Source organism: Sinohyriopsis cumingii, chromosome 14 (assembly GCF_028554795.1).
Source record: "Sinohyriopsis cumingii isolate HCF-2022 chromosome 14, ASM2855479v2, whole genome shotgun sequence".
NCBI classification, from domain to species: Eukaryota; Metazoa; Mollusca; class Bivalvia; order Unionida; family Unionidae; genus Sinohyriopsis; species Sinohyriopsis cumingii.
In genome coordinates, this window is record NC_142974.1 from 116,263,980 (window position 1) to 116,282,780 (window position 18,801).

Sequence of the window (18,801 nt, forward strand, 5' to 3'; positions counted from 1 at the left end):
TGGAATATGTCTACTTGCAACAGTATATATATATATATATATATATATATATATATATATATATATATATATATATACTCTCGCTGCTACGTTCCTTCGGGAAGTTCGCTATTATTCTGTACTCAGTATTTACTAGTTCAATACATGATTCAGTCTTACATAAAATTTATTACCAGAACTTTCTCATTTAGGTTTTGGCAGGCATTGTCTTGTCTTACTTGATGCTTTTCTCATTGAGGGTTTGGGCTTTATAATAGTGTATATACTGAAATACAATCAAAACAATTTTGTTTATATCACTATTAAAACATTCTCCTATAACCCAGTTCTGCAAACATAATCGAAAACCCGTTCAAGTTATGTTAAGAACAAAATACGTTTTCCTATGACATTTCATACATTCTGTGAATTATATAAATACATATATTGTCTATCGTTGAATATTTCTAAAGAAAGCCACGTTGACTTGTATTTATTAAATTCCATTCTTTCGCAAAAATATACTTAATCTATTATTAATAATATCGTCAAAAGTTTCTCAAAACAGCTTCAGTACCTGTTAGATTTTCGGTTGGTTAAATCACACAACTCACCAGGAATCTGTATTGATAGCCCTATGTAATATAACACTAAAATGGAAATGTAATTAAAACAGAAAGCAAAATATGTTAGAGACAATGAACAATTAATATAATGTTGCCAGACCCGAAGTGCTAAGTAAAAACACTTCGTATGTTTTCGGCCTAACTTTGTGCATGTTTAAGACTTCATTCCCCATCCGTGTAATACAGGAATTTTACAGCGGTCGTTCGTATCATTAGGTGCTTCTTAGGATCCAATTATCAGCCAGATTCGCAAGGCGATGCATTGCTTCAAAAGTAAATCTGTCATGACTTTCATATATTTCCTGTTGAATTCCCGTACTGTTTCCTCCACATATTCTTGTCGTGTCAACATGGAGCAAATTAACGCAATCTCCACTCACCCACCTCCACCTCACAAAATGCAGATGTTGCTCTACAGCCTGGTATCTTTCGTGCGTTAAGAATGCAACGTCTATGACATATAAGGTAAATCAGACTGACATCAACCACTATGATGTCATACATTTATACAACGATGGGAACCTCTGACATACAGAGGAATTCGAGCTCATTTCCCACCTATGGCTGTGACTCTTTGGACTTAAAGTGCCATAACAGTGTATCAACATTTATTCAGTTCATTTATTGGTGAATGAGAATATATATTCAAAATAAGAATGCAAAAAATCCGATTAAAATTTTTCAGTAATAACTGCATGGGGACCGATATAATATTGCATTTGCACCTGTCTACGATAATAACCGAAAGCAACCGCCGACCACATCCTGTATTTAGCGAAAACAAAGCGTAACGTCACATTTGCAACACTTGTTGTAAACAAAGGTCGAGTTGGTATCGTTATAGTATAGAAAAGTCCCAGAAACTCAACAGGAAAGCTGCGATTATGCATGAAGTGAATTATCACTGTCCTGGGGTCTTCGCCATTCGAAGATTGGGAGGTAATAAGCTTGGAAGAATCTGATAATCGTGTAGACGCGGCTATCGGCACCCAAATTAATCCGTACCAGCTTGAACCCTATATTTCCAGTCCGAAGAACATGAGAATGAAAATGACGAAGAAGAACGAAAAGATAAATAGGCAGACAATTCAAGGTAATTATTTTCTGAAGACGATATTTACAGTACTGTTGAAAAGTCTCCTGTTCGTTAATAAATGGAATTTTTTCTCGCCTGTAATGAAGGCTTTATAAACGTATTGCATTTCATGGGTAGAGACGTATTTATACGTTGATAAGTAAAAGGTATACGTTAACATTTCACATTTCTCATATGTATGCTAATAGTTGATTTTTATAACCTATGATGTCAACCCTTTTTCTGTGGTAAGCATCAACTTGCAACTTCTATTTTATTTCATATTTTGATTTAATTTCCCAGTGCTGTACTGAATGTTTTACCTGTTTCTGACTTTAGTAAGATTAGTCATTGTACTGTGCAATTGATGTGTTCATAAATATGAGATTAAATTTGACAAGCACAACACTATGCATTAAAGAAGAAATCTCTATTTTAGGTGTAATTGTGGCCATTGTTTGGTAATGACCACAGCAAGGGAATATGTGTGTTGTTGTGGCATAGAGAAAGTCAGAGGTGTCTGAAGTGGATACCAGGGGATACAATGTATAACACACCATCAAGGATTCGGTCCAGTTTGTCTAGACATCCATGTTTTGAAAATGGTATGCAACCAGTATAGAAAGCAATTTAAAGAAAATGTCGAGAGAAAGGAAATGAGTAAGTAAAATGTCTGAGTAATTTTTCATGTTCTTTGTTTCTTCGGGATCTATGCATAACAACATAGCATTGTGGTTATTAATACAGCAAATAAATAAACCTATTTTTCCAGTCATGTTATGCTTTCATGGACTGAACCCTTGTTCTGGAGGTGTAGACTGTCTAGCCTTTATAACCACAGTGATATTAATAAATCAGGCCAAAGAACAACACATATACATGTATAAATATCGACATGTATAAATATTGTTTTATTTCATATTTTGTATCGGAAAATAAATTGGTTATATATATATATATATATATATATATATATATATATATATATATATATATATATATATATATATATGCACAGATTATATTTGGAATAATTTAACTTTATTGGTATCATACAAAATAACGATAAATCACACTGGGCCACTACTGACACCATATATTGAAACTTTTGATTTCCTAATTTGATCTAATGCAAAAGCATATTTTATTTAAACTTAGTTTTCAGAAGACTTCCGTATACAGCATACTGACAATATACTCAGTGGTGTTGGCACTTCGAGGGCAACAAAGTGAGGGCCATCATTCCATCACGTGTTGTTCAGAGGATTCGCACTGCCTTTCCTGATTATAATATATATATATATATATATATATATATATATATATATATATATATATATATATATATATATATATATAATATTACTTTATGTTCGTTAATTACTAATGTATCATCGTACCATATGCTGAATCAGCAAGGATTTTCCTGACAGTGTGTCTTCTTTCTTGTACCTTGGATCCATTATTTTATATCTGGCTCTCCCATCCTTAGTGCATATTTGCTCTCTTTGGCTGTTTTCATTAAAATGCAATGCAACTAGCCAAAACCTATTTAAAAGTAAATAAAGATGCAAAATATATAATTCTATCAAAATGAATATAATTTATTTTTATAGATACTTTATTTGCAAACATTCCAAAACACTAAAACCTGTTATACAATTTTACATTGCAGTATATCAAAAGATCAGATCTTGATATCTATAATTTAATTTGAAGATGAATATACTGGACTATAAAGTAAACACTGAAAAACCTGAATCAGTATTTTTTGTGTGCATTACTTTATGATTACCTTGAAAGCATTCCATGATAGGAAAAACCAACCATTTTTGGTGCAAAGTGATTGATCATGGAGTGGTATCCCTTCATTCCTGAAGTTTGTTATCCAGATAACAGCATCGGTACATCTTTTCTCATTTGTCTCCTGATCACAGTCTCTTCAAGTTTTTAAGATACTTTAGATCCTATAAGTTATAAAATGTATTCATCAAGGCTTGGCTTTATGTTATCTTTCATGAAAATTAAAGTTTGCACTAAATTTTCTAAGTATAAATTCAATAAATTACTAGACCAAAACAGTTAAGTCAAAGTCACATGCCTATATGACACTTACTCCATAAGATGCTTTTGCTTACCAAATATCATTGATCAGTAAGTAATAGATCGGCTAATTGAACAAACTCGATGGACCTAAAACAAATTATTGCCAAGAATACAAGTATTGTTTAACAAAAAAGGTTTCAACCATTTTGTTTACCTGCTTTCAACCATTTCTTTTGTCTATCTCTGCCCTCCAAATTACCATGTTCACAGGATACAAATATATCACCATGGCCAGAATGCACGCTACTGATGTGGTTTACAGACTGCCAGTTTGCCAGCAGTAATTCTTATTTCTGGTGAGGCGACGATGCTGCAGTCCAATACAGGGGGTTGGCCAAACTATCTATCCATGGAGTTATATTTTTGTCTTTTGATAAGTCAAAGAGATTTTTTTCTCAGTCCTGTATATAGAAACAGACATTAAGAGCATCATGAAAAGTTTGTTTCAACAATACCTTTCACAAGACGTTTTGGAATTATTTTTTTAATATCATTTTTCACCAACTGATTGAACAAGATGTTATATTATGAATATCTAAAACTTCTGCACTAAACAAACCATCTACATTGGGTATGATTTTGAGTGTCACATTAAAAACATTAACACTTGTTGCGTTGACATTTATTTTACTCAGGTTCTTCTTCCTTTCATATAGGCAAGTTAAGAATGAATATCAATGCAAAAACATTTTGATATTTTTTTACCTTTAGCAACAAGGCAGATATCAAAATAATGTTGAGTGTCTGTCGTATTTTCCATCACCCATTTCACTATTTGGGCATGGCTATCTGTAAATAGGGATTTGATATGAACCTCATGGTACTTAAAGAATTCCACACTCCTTACAAGACCTTCCTCTTCCATGTGGCAGCTGCTCTTTACTTCATTGCGCTGCAACATAATGTTGGCACAATATTAAATCATGCAATTTTATATTTGATTTTGAAGTGTTTAGTGCTGCGCCCAACAATATTTCACTTACATCATGTCAACCAGTTTTGTTAGTATTTTGTAGGCAAATAGTTACATTTTTAACAATAATTCAATTGTTTTGTGTTGGCAGGTTTAATTTATGCGAGAATCTCTAGTACAAAACCTCAAAAATGCACAAGCAACTGACAAACTTTATGAAGTGAGGCCAAGCCAAGTACATCTTGTTCCAAATCTGATTCAAACCTATAACTTTGTGGCAAGTTCAACAAATTCCATATCTGGTATCACGGTACCAATTGTTTTTCTATATACCTCAATGCTAATGTTTTGTGAAATAAATATACTTTCTGTCCTACTTGGGCATGCATGTCACACACTGTCATAAAGAACAATGCTAGATTGTCAATTTGACAATGACATAACCAGGTACTCCATTGCATTTAAGAGAGATAACTCTACTGGAACTAGACAGGGGTAAGAGTTATCTAGTCACAACAAGCACATTTTCAGCCATGTGTACCATATTTTAAAAAAATCATAAAAAATACAAAATATGATCTAGATAGAAATTAACACAAACTCACATGTTGCCAAGAGCCTCAACATTTTTTTAAGCCAAACAGAAAGTACAACTCTTACATAATGCACCAATCACAGCTAGTGTTGTTCTTTAATTCTGAATACAATGTTCCATACACCTTAAGCGCCGCCCACCTGGACTTGCGCAATTGGTACCGTTATACCTATAGCAAACCTTAATTTTTCCAATAATCTGTGAAATAGTTTGGGACTGTATAAGTAACAAATATACTTAGTCTCACTTGTGAAAAACAATTTGATGAGGTACTAACCTATGTCTTATATGAATGTGTATAGAAGTGTCATTGAGCTGTTTGAACTATTGTTTTCATACTTTTGCTTCACCATCAAAATCATCTTTTGAAATAAAATGAATTCTTTCAACTATGACTTGTATCTTATTCCTATCAGCACTTATTGAACTTCACATAGGTGATATGGGATAAATCACATTATGTCATATTACGTAATAACTAGGTCAAAGGTCAATGTACCAAATAGTATGTACCTGTCCTACTTCAAAATGTACAATTCACCTAAAAGAAAGGAATTTATATTTGTTTGGTAGGTGCAGAACTTAACATCAGAGACAGGTGGACATGACCCAATCTTATTATAAAGTATAAGCTTTGACCACTTTACACTATCTGCAGATACAAGAGGTCACTAACCACCAGTCCTGACACAAAGGTCCACCTACCAATCCTCTTTGTAACACAAATAGTAAGCTTTCCTCCTTTGTAATGTGAACAAAATTGTTTCAATAAGCCAATCAGTCACCAAATATAGTAAATCACAGCCTCTAAGTGGTTATGTTGGATTGGGGGGTGAACTTAGGGGAATAAAATACAGAAAAATGCCAAATATAAACACTAAGTATAGCACATCAAATGGAGTTAAAAACAGGAGGAAAGTGTTTATCTAAAAGGGAGAGGTAGCTTATGATAAAGGAATTAAAGGAGGCAAAATCAGCAATGCTGAAAATGAGAAGTGAAAGTTTGATGACCTTACCTTGGACAAATATATGGGGCAGGGCCCAACAGGTCCAAGGACAGCCCAATGGCAACTGTGCTATAACATCCCTTACAGGTACCCAAATTTCAAGTGAAGTTGTGTTCATTTCCATCTAATATGAAAGGGTGAATAATTTAGATAATATAGATACATATAAAGTATATTTCTTCTACATAAGAATTTAATAATAATTGGCATAAGATAGAGAGAAACTTATCTCAGATCCAAACAGAAGATACCTTATCAGTTTTCAAACTTGTAAACTTTACTGTGAGAAATTATTAAATTGCTTCTACTTACATTTGCATCAAGATAGAGGGCTAATATAATACTTCACAAATCTTCTCTTTATTTTCATAACCAGTTACTGAAAATGTGAGATTTTATTTCCTTAAAATGTTATGACTGGTGTAAGGGAGATAACTGAATGATATACATAAGGTGTGGTAACCTCTAATACAGTATCCATGTAATATAGATGAGTTCATCAACAACCTGTTGTTGTTGTGGGGTTTAACGCCATTTTTCAGCACGATAGGCTATACATGGCGGCCAGTATTAATGGTGGAGGAAGAACCCGGAAAACCCCGGAAAGAACCACCGACCCACGAGAAGCTACTGGCACTCTTTCTCACATGCCCACATTGGCTGAATCTTAGACTCGAACCGCCGCAGACAGAGGTGAGATGGCAGTGATCCGTAACGAAGAGCGCTTTAGACCACTCAGCCACTCGGGGCCCCTCAACAACCTGTATTAACTTCATTGCAATTAAATTATCTCAAAACACATTACTGATAAAGTGAGAACCCAACATTTAGACTCCTATATTTAGTGGAGACCTCAAGAGTCATGTAATTTTAATTTCTAAGATGACGCAGCTCTTTCATATCACATAGTTCATATTTTCTACAATGCCAGCATGTAGAGTGCAGCCTTCCATAACCATGCAGATATCATCTTATGCCAATTTGGATTCTTGTGATGAGATGCAAAGTTTCAAGAACAGTGTGGATTTGAATGGAATGAATACGCACTGTGTGACTAAAATGGTTATCATTCTGTAATGTTGGACCAAACATGGAAATTCCACAAGAGCAGCTTGACACAAAGAAATAGGATTAATTGAAAGTCAATAGTAGATTATAATTGGGCTTATACAAGTGCCAATGGCAAATGCTGACTTAAGGAAACTGTTCTTGTTTGTTGGTATTCACTGCTACTTCAACAAAAGGGAATGCAAGAGAACTGAACTAACTACATGAACAATTTCAAAGCAGGAAAGTGTAAAAAATAAAGGACAATTAGAGCAGGACAATTCAAATCAAAGTGGGAAGAAATACCATATCCTTAATAAATTACCTAAAAATTACTCATGCCAGAACATCCCACATGGTACAAGTGATCTATCTACAAGTGTACTTAGCGTGTTCTCTATCCTGGTTTATGGCATGCCTTACAAGAACAAGATAGCTGTTTTTGTACACATGATTTTTCATCTTTTGCAGGTAAAATAGCCAATATTTGGCCAAAATCAATTATATTATGTTTACATAACTTATTTTGTTGCATGCATTCCAATCTAGGAGGTAACAGCACATACATAAAGACATCAGGTAACACAAGCCTATATCTATCATAGCTATAGTTATCAAAAGTCCCCATCCAAAGCCAACTTGTGCTATTTTCTGAAGATTTCATACATTTTATTCTTAAAGAACTTTCAATATTTGGCCAAAACTGTTCAGTACACATTTGTTTTCCTACATCAAACTAGTATAGTTCATAAATGCCGCCCACATGTATGCGTTTCTATGGATACACTGTGAGGCTATTCTTTCCTTTAGGTATCACGGTACCAATTGTTTTTCCATATACCTCAATGCTAATGTTTTGTGAAATAAATATACTTTCTGTCCTACTTGGGCATGCATGTCACACACTGTCATATAGAACAATGCTAGATTGTCAATTTGACAATGACATAACCAGGTACTCCATTGCATTTAAGAGAGATAACTCTACTGGAACTAGACAGGGGTAAGAGTTATCTAGTCACAACAAGCACATTTTCAGCCATGTGTACCATATTTTAAAAAAATCATAAAAAATACAAAATATGATCTAGATAGAAATTAACACAAACTCACATGTTGCCAAGAGGCTCAACATTTTTTTAAGCCAAACAGAAAGTACAACTCTTACATAATGCACCAATCACAGCTAGTGTTGTTCTTTAATTCTGAATACAATGTTCCATACACCTTAAGCGCCGCCCACCTGGACTTGCGCAATTGGTACCGTTATACCATCTGTAAATATCTATACCTAATATATATACACATGTGTGTGTGTGTGTGTGTGTGTGTGTGTGTGTTTGTGTGTGTGTGTGTGTGTGTAGACCTTCTAAATCTACCAGCTGAATTTGTTTATTATTTTCATAGTCAAGCAAAGTTGAAGGCAACATGAAAATTTTGACAATATTTATCAAATGTTTATATCTCAGTTCTTGATTAATTAGATATTTGCTGCATTTGTTTTTGGAAGCTGTGAAGGAACATTCTACAGGGTACAAATGGAAATGATTCGGTGAATGATCTGTTGACTATTATAGATATAATAATTCTCTCCTTGAATAGCATCTTCTTATTTTCTTTTGAAGTGACAATTACTTCCTGTGATGGTGACAACATTTCAAACCTACGCAGCTGATGCTTTGGTGCTGAAGATTCTAACACGCACTTACCTTGGCCTGGTAGTCAGTTTCCTTCACACAGTGCATAGAAGGGACAGCATCGTCACTGAGTTTGACTTTCTTTTGTGCCCTACCCATATGCTCAACCTCAAATCTATACCTAAAGGCGAAACATTCTAGTGTGAAATGAAAGGAGCAGAGGGCAGAAAACTCTGTTGGACCATCCCAGTTTGCTCTTTTGATTTTTGACAATATCTATCCACCTACGACGAAGTGCTTAGTCCTTCGGGAACGAATGGATGGAAAACTCATCAGTATTTGTGTTCCACAATTTGCTGCAACACACCTGACCCCTCTGCCCAACCTTGTACCTCCATGATCTCCACTTGGCATGATTGTGATGATAACACTTTTCAAAATAATATGGAACTGAACACGTGCTTTGTTTATGTTTCGATACAAACAGAAGTAAGGTGTCTGCTCAAAATATGAAGTCAGGCGATCTACACACTCCGGACATTACCAAGCGATAAAATAGGTCCGATGAGCATTATTTTCGAAAATAAAACTGAGTGTATATTTCAGTTATTATGGCGATTGTTTTCATCGGGGATTTTATACCGCTTCCAGATTTCATTTTGTGTTCAAATAATATTGAATTTTATTTACTTTATCTACACTGGTATGGCACTTTAAAAAGAAATTGACGATTGCCAAAACCGGTACAAAATTAGGTGTAGTACGATAATTCTAATCAATATTACAGAGGCACGTGGAGGAAAACGTATGCCTCTTTAGGACACACGGCAACAATTATATGGAAAAATGGGAGCCAGCCTGGAAATGGGTGAACATTAAATAGAGCATATATGGGTTTGGCTGTCCAGGATTGGTTAATAATGTAAGTTTTGTTTTAGGAAAAAGAATCTTTTAAGAGCTTATACTAGTTGTAAGTGAATTTGTTTTAGAGACATTGTTTTATTGACGGAATTTCAGTCCTTTAACAGTCTTGATTTTGGAACACTCATTATTAAAATTAGGACCAGACTCTTTGGTGCGGAATTCAAAGCACGTGTTTCAAACACATGCAGGTTCAGAAAATGCCGCGGCTCATACCCTTTCCTCTACACAGAAGCTGACATCCAGGTTTCGTCTATACTGATAAATATAGGCTTGATCATGAGCACATATAAATTTTAAGTTAATGAATTTTTAATATCATGGGGTTTTCTATGGGAACTGAATTAGTTCTCTGAGTCCTTTATTGCCTCTGGTTGGTACACTAGTGTATCCGACTTGCTAAGCAAATTGATGTGATTTCCCCTTGAGGCAAAAGATCTATTAGGCAAACATTAACAGCTCAATTTCCGAGAAGGAATCTCTGCATTTTATTTGCAGCAAGATTAGTAAAACATGACAGCTTTTCTTTATTTTACTGCAACCGATAATCGTCAATCTAGGTTTCTTGTAGTCGTACATGTTCCCGACAATGTAATGTAAACTCTGATTCAATTACAGATTTTTGAAGAAGTCGTGCTTTATAAAATGCACGAATAGAATTAACCAGAAATAGTTTCGAATAAGAATGGGACATTATGAAAACGGCGAGTGTGACACAGGGAGATTGATTTACATTTTTAAATATATATTATTAAAAGTTAATTATCTCTCAGTGCAAACAAGTCCGCCAAAATACTTTGAAAATCTAACATAAGTGATATATCTTAGGTGATTTTACATTGCAAGATAAATCTGTTCCACCTTTCGGAGTTCAATGTTCTCTGATTTAAGGCATGACGGCTGCTTGCTAAATCTACATTAAAGGGTAAACACGTGCATATGTATGTAAAGAAAACATTAATATACCCTAATCATATTAACTTGCATATGAATCTTATCACTATTAAAAAGTCAATAACACTGTTAATATATTGAAACAAAAGATTACATTCTGATTTGATCGATAGAGCATGACCAAGTTTGGTGGCAGATTAATAGAGTATGATCAATTTGTGGTAGATGAATTGAATATGACCACGTTTGGTGGCAGATGAATAGATTATGAACATGTTTGGAGGCAGACACATAAAACATGACCATATTTGGCGGCAGATGAATAGAGTATAACAACGTTTGGTGGTAGATGAGTCGAATATGACCACGTTTGGTGCAGATGAATAAAGTATGACCACGTATGGTTACAGATGAACAAAGTAGGACCACGTTTGGTTACAGATGATCAGACTATGACCACGTTTGGTCACAGATGAACAGATCATGATCACGTTTGGTGGCAGATGAATAAAGTATGACCAAGCTTGGTCACCGATGAACAGAGTATGACCATGTTTGGAGACAGATGACTAGAGTATGACCACGTTTGGTGGTAGATGAATAGAGTATAACCACGTTTGGTCATATATGAATAGAGTATGACCACGTTTGCTCATAGATGAATAGAGTATGACCACGTTTGGTCACTGATGAACAGAGTATGACAACGTTTGGTGGCAGACGAATATAATATGACTACGTTTGGTCGCAGACATATAGAGTATGAGCACGTTTGGTCGCAGATGAATAGAGTATGAACACGTTTGGTCACATATGAATAGAGTATGACCAAGTGTTTCTTTCCGGAAAATAGTTTTAGACTGTCGTACAATTTGTGGGATATACTCTTAATGCTCTCAATACAGTTTGTGTTGTATCTGTCAGATTATTTCAGGACCACAGCTTGTTCAAAGATATATGCTCATGTTTCTAGCTACATTAATCACCCCATTATTCATCAACAGGGTATCGAGGCATATACCTTTTTTTAAACTCATCGATACCACTCCATGTTTTTCATTCACCTTATGCTACATCGTTTCGATTTACAGATGAACAGTCGTAATACCAGATCAGCCATTATTCTAGATTCCAGGTGTGACTATCTGATCTCATGCAATAGTCCGGTAAGTTATTGACCTGTGGTTTCTCTGTTGGGCCTTCATCGCCAGGTCAGTACGCCCTTTAATCATATTTGTGGGAACATACATACATACATACATACATACATAACGGAAAATAATGAGATCGTCATGGTATTGAAAAGCAGTGACAGTTTTAGGAGGAATAACAAAATAGTACTACTGATACAGGATAGCACAGACATAATTTTTTTCTGCGAGCGATTTCAGCATCTCAGTCAACGGCCTCATTTCCTTATGCGGTGCATGGATCGAGGTCATTCAATGAGACAACGAGAAATGGCATTTTACAACATCAGCCTGTCATTGCAATCACGATGTTTGCTTACAATAATCCCACACGCGTCCCAATGGTCACAGAAGAGGGTTCTCAACCTCCATATGAAGGATGTACCCTCGAGGAGAATATTGTTGATGGTCTTGGACATATCGCAGGTGAATTCTACGGCCCAGCCAATCGTACTTGTATAAATACGTGTCATGTACGTGTCACGTCTATTGCCATTAACACTGATCTCTCAGATTACGGACAGCTGATGAAGAGAACAACGTGGGTTCCAGCGCTAGTGAAAGGGAAAGTTGCACAGAGACGAATCTCCTCTGTACGATAGTATTATCTGGTGTGATAAACATCTTATATAATGCTAGATGTGACGCCCTTTCGAGGTGGGTTTTCAAAAGCGGTGCTGCAGCAGTGGGTGTCTTTTTGTTCAATTCTCGGTGCCTTTGTCTGAGGTTCCAAGTCCACAGTTCAATACTACGGTTTTATTACCTGAGACCATAAATGGTCTTTAATTATCTCCAGTGACCTGAGGATAATACAGTACGAGTATCGAACAGAAACAAATTTTAGCATGCATATGCATACAAACATCTCTCTCTCTCTCTCTCTCTCTCTCTCTCTCTCTCTCTCTCTCTCTCTATATATATATATATATATATATATATATATATAGGATGATAACTATTGAAATCAGGGCTTAATATAAAAAGCTTAATTGTTAATTGACTAAAGTACATAAAGGATGTTACAGTGAGTTTGTGGTTTAAGATTACGCTGCCAAACTATCAGCTTATTTTCCTGGCATTAAAAGAGAAACAATTTTTATTATGGCGAATTTTGTACAATATAAACTTTGCAATATAGAAAAGATCCAGGCCTTCTGTTTACATTGCACTTGATTATGTTAACAACTTTCCTCAAATCAACTACGTAATTGAGTGCACACAATATGAAATCTTCAAGCATTTTCATAGATACGACAAACGGTCTGATACTTATGACAACCACGTAATTGAGTGCACACAATATGAAATCTTCAAGCATTTTCATAGATACGACAAACGGTCTGATACTTATGACTCAGTCGTCCTGGACTCAAGTCACCATTGCTAATTCAGGGTTATTACCCAAGAATCTGGTCCCTGTCTATTCTTAAAGGATATAGTTTGCCTCCCTCCCTTTGACGGTGGTTCTTGGCTTAGATTTTGGCACTTGTAGTATTGATTTAAAGTAAATTTGTTAAGCTTGAGAATTAGAGCATTATAGTGTATTTCTCTGTATATATTTTCGCGCGAGTGCACAGTGAGTAATGAGGCACCGATGCTGTTCCAGACGTGTGTTCCATTGCACGGTGCTTTGTTCACAGTCGAGAATTTCAAAAAGATACTGGATAACCTATGAAAATGTGATATATATATATATATATATATATATATATATATATATATATATATATATATATATATATATATAGACAGATAGATAGATAGATAGATAAGTGGGTCGGTGGGTGGGAGGGTGAGTGGGTGGATGGATGAATGGACAGACAATCAGATAGATAGATAGATAGATAGATAGATAGATAGATACTTTCAACGTCCAAGCTTATCTCATGCAAAACATCTAACAAGTTTTCAGTGCGAGTGCTATTGCACAATACACAAAACCTTGCCAACGACAGCATTGATTAGCAATTAAGTGGTATTGGGACATATGTTTGTTTGAATGACATATGACGATAGATGAATTGATCCTACTGACAGCTTGGTTGTTGAACAGAGCTTGAGCCTTTATTAATCATGTGTTATTGCGTTTGTTGTTTTATTTTTGCGCCTTTCAGGTTTGCGTCATTCAACTGTTCATTATGAATATGACATTATTGTAGCATGTGTTACTCGATCAAACTCAAACGTTCCAAGGTTTTTACTACTGATAACATCTTTAATATGCACCATGAGAATAGGTAATAAAGAAATTAATCAATTCACCGTATGCTGATGACATAATGAAAACAGAGATGGTATCTTAGTATTTAACATATCCTTGTTTCGTTATCAGATATTTCTACAGCATAAGACCATGTACTTTTAAAGACAAAATATTGTAAAATTACAAAGGTCACGTTTTACACGTAATTGAACAATTTTTCGTAATCTGTGAACATTTATCGTGTCGTAATGAAGATATTAACTATCTATCTATCTATCTATCTATCTATCTATCTATCTATCTATCTATCTATATATATATATATATATATATATATAAACTAAGTCTAGATTTGTATTTACATTATTGATTACCAACGCTTTTATTCAGCTACATATATACGCTCCATGACTGTTATTTCTGCACAATATTCAAATCGATGGAAACATTATTACGTGTGGAGAATGTTATTTTTTAAAATGTGCACTATGACCATGTAAACATTCCCAAAGACATCCATCTTCGCTTTTGTTGCTTATATTCAAATCAATACTGCCCTTTCAGCTCATCAATAACCAGCGCTTTATAATGGCACATTTAAATTTGACAGCTCCGGCGGCCTGAGTGGTTCGAGCGTCAACCTTTGATGCTGTAAGGTCGTGTGTTCAAACCCCTACCAAGTCATACCAAAGACTTGTAAAAACGGTAGTAGCAGCTGTTACGCATGGTGTTCAGCATTAAGAAATTAGTGTTTGAATTGGTCGATCGGGACCGGATAATGTGACCGGGTGGGTCATGATGATACATGTCTGCAGCATGATGCCCCTTATAAACTGTTACATCATAGACATCGTAGCGATATGACTAAACTTGGTAAAGCTGTGTTAAAAATCCAAAACACACACACACACACACATGTTTAAATGTAAAATTCAATTTATTCATAATATGAGTACCATAATTCATAAACTTGCACACTGTTTTCAAAACTTAAGTATCACAGGCACAACCTTTTACAATATGTTTAGAATCGGTGAATAACCTTATTCAGAAAAGAATTATCATTATGTATTACATTGCACACTGTACTCAGAACTGCATTTATAGGTTACTGCATTTGTATGGGAAAATATGAACGATTGTTTCGGACTGAATGCTGCACGACCTTGGGAAAGCAATTTATCCATCCGACAAAACGAGTTCATATTTTCCCATACAAATGCAGTAACCGTTTTATTATATATATTTTCTTATTTTACCTAAGGCTTACTTACATAAACAAAATGCACTACAAGAAACAAAGTAAATGAATGTATGCCTTATTCCAAACTAAATACACAAGCGCATATTTATTATTACACAACAACAACAACATTATTAATGCGCACGTAACTCCGCCCAGATAAATTTGAACTTGTCGCGCGCTAGACATAAGTGTCGAAAGAAAATTACGTTTGTGTATACTTAAAATTTCAATTTGGAGTCATATTGTGAATGAATGCGCATGGCATCAAATTTTCTATTTGATCAGGAATGAATAGATTTTGGTATTTTTTCGATTCTACGAAATTTAATGATTATGGACTGGATTCATCTGTGCAAATTGTACATGAAATACATCGGATTGAAGCAACGCAGGAGAAGCGTGTTGACATCTGCAAGTGTGTTTGTTCTGTCATTGACTATTTGAAATCATAATGTGGGAAAAAATATGAAGTCTTTCAATTGCAATTATCAAAAAGACGTTATTGAATTTAATGTTTATTTCATTTTGAGTGTAGTAAGGAGGATGTAATTGCACTTGGAATATATTCGAAATTACAGTACAATTCGAAATGTGTAATCAAGCTTTAGAACCCATGAAATGGCTCATGTAATTCGGATTTTCAGAACTAAGAAAGTACAGTTTGAGGAAATTCAGGATGTACAACTGTAGGTATATTTATGCCATTCTTATTACCAGCTAAAAAAGACAAGTTTATCCCTTGTCACGTGCATGTCATTTGTAAGGATCCTGTCTGTCGTCTACTGTATAACTAGTCTAAATCGAAACATTGTATCAAAAAAGTTATCGCAGAATGTGCCAACGCAGCTTGTGTGTGGTAGTCCACAAAACATCTGCCTTAGTTCGTTCAGAAACAAATTTCATCAACCAAACCGTAAAGCGCCTACTACACGAGTGTACATGATTTATTTACAAATCAAAAGTGCCGGCGTCTTCGTCCATTGTTTGTTTACAACAGAAAGTAGTTCCTTTGTGCACGTGAATGCAAATGATGTGCAATATCGTAAAATACTGAACGATTCTGACAATATAAAGATAACGGAGAAAACAATGAGCATACAATAACATTATTTATAACCTTGCACACTGTACTTAAATATGAGTATCATTATTTATAACCTTGCACATTGTACTTAGAAAAGGAATATCATAATATATAACTTAGAACGCTGTGTTTGGACTAGGAATATCATACGTCACAGACTTGTACACTGTATGAATATTATAAACATAACCACGTAAACTGTGTTCGGAATAGGGACATAATAAATTCTTTTGTTTGAAAACTCTACTCAGAAAAGGAGTAACTTAATATATATTTTTAAAGATCTTGGACTTCGGAACTGTCAACAAACTGTTCTCAGCCCCTTCCTCTGCAGACGTCCGGCATATTACCTGTTGGTGTTTATGTGAGTTATCAGCAGCTAGTCAAGCATTTGTTATACACTGTAAAGTTGTATGCCCCATGTAGCAATCTACTTGCAAGTAAACGATAATTAAAGCCCGAATCCTAATGTATGGAATTTGGCTTGTAGTCGCTGTCCTGCAAAAGCTCCATAGACTTATGTGTTTCTTTGTAGTACCGATATCCATCTTTATCCATGATTTGCCATCGGAGTATTTACATTTATATTTTATATGTCAATTTATTACCATATCTTTTCTTGTTTGAACAAATTAAATTCTTCAATCATTTATTATTGTAGCGAAAATCTCTCATAACAACCAGGGCAAGGGAGACAACCTCTATACTGATTCAATATGGTCGTGGGAGTTAATTACCATATTAATGTTCCATGTCAACCGACCTCGATTATGTAAACAAAAAAGCATAGAGAGTTCTGGGCTTTCGGTTGTATTTTTTATAGAGGGATTTTTATAGTCTGTAATTATTAAACTTTTATATTTTATGTCACTATTTATTTATGAATATGATGATTATGTCAGGTAAGTACCACATTTTTTTTCTTCTCCATCCAGTGAAAAGATTATATTTTGTTTGGAATATTACCGTTCGCATGAGCTCGCTAGAAATAAGAGCCATCACAATATTCGCAGCTTATTATCGACAAAAATGTCACTTTTGACCTTGACCTATATTCCCCTCCCGTCCAATACTTGTGCGTCTGTGGGAATGGATTAAGGTCTGAAACATTTCTTGTCACGTACTCATCACGTGAAATATAAATGTTCACCCTCCATCAGTTGGTTGAAACTGGTTTTGGGTTGCAAGTTTATTCAAATTTTTAAACGTTCTCAATGTCTTCGCTGAATTGTTCGAACATTAAAGATTACCTTTTGTGATAATGAGTTTGTAGCTTGTTAAACATTTGTGTGCTCAATTACTTTACATTATTATAGATTTAGATCACTTTACGTACAACGTTATAGTGACATTAAGATGAAAAAATTGTACATCATTAAGTTAAATATAATGTTTACTGTAAGTGTTCATCATGCAGGTCCTCCACATCGTGTATATGCGTTTTTCATATATTTTTAAGCAATCACTGTCACTAACAGTAAATATTATATTCATCTCAATGCTGCATTAACTTTTATTCCATCTTTTAGAATTTATATAACGAAAATTACTAATTGAATTGTGCATTCGTGTTTTTAAGGTTTCGTGTCTTTCTTATTCCTGTTCTTCATCTTGCAAATTCATTAGCATTATCCCTTAGTAATATTTTCTTTACTGATAATTGCATAAGTATTAATCATGAGTAACATTGTCCTTTACTGATAAACTTATAAGTATTTACTCTGATAGTTATTTTTTATTGCTGATAATCGTATAAGTATTAATCCTCTGTAATATCTTTTTCGCTGATAATCGTATCAGTATTAACCTTCAGTATTATATCTTGCTGCCAACAGTATTAGTATTAAAATGCAGCAATATTTGTAGTAATCGTATCAGTATCAATCCCCAGTAATATGTTTCTGCTGATAATCGTATCAGTATTAATTCCCAGTAACATGTTTCTGCTGATAATCGTATCAGTATTAATCCCCAGTAATATGTTTCTGCTGATAATAGTATCAGTATTAATTCCCAGTAATATGTTTCTGCTGATAATCGTATCAATATTAATCCTCAGTAATATGTTTCTGCTGATAATCGTATCAGTATTAATTCCCAGTAACATGTTTCTGCTGATAATCGTATCAGTATTAATCCCCAGTAATATGTTTCTGCTGATAATAGTATCAGTATTAATTCCCAGTAATATGTTTCTGCTGATAATCGTATCAGTATTAATCCCCAGTAATATGTTTCTGCTGATAATAGTATCAGTATTAATTCCCAGTAATATGTT

General features: G+C 34.6%; 1 long non-coding RNA gene and 1 pseudogene across 1 annotated transcript; one reads left to right on the plus strand and one right to left on the minus strand.

The window, feature by feature from the left end:
• Positions 1 to 1,418: 1,418 nt before the first annotated feature.
• Positions 1,419 to 9,945, plus strand: LOC149784656 (uncharacterized). Its single transcript, XR_016414179.1, has 3 exons — positions 1,419 to 1,698; positions 2,120 to 2,340; positions 8,974 to 9,945. It is a non-coding gene; the product is annotated as an uncharacterized LOC149784656 (long non-coding RNA).
• On the minus strand, positions 3,115 to 4,658 carry LOC149784657 (uncharacterized; annotated as a pseudogene).
• Positions 9,946 to 18,801: the final 8,856 nt, after the last annotated feature.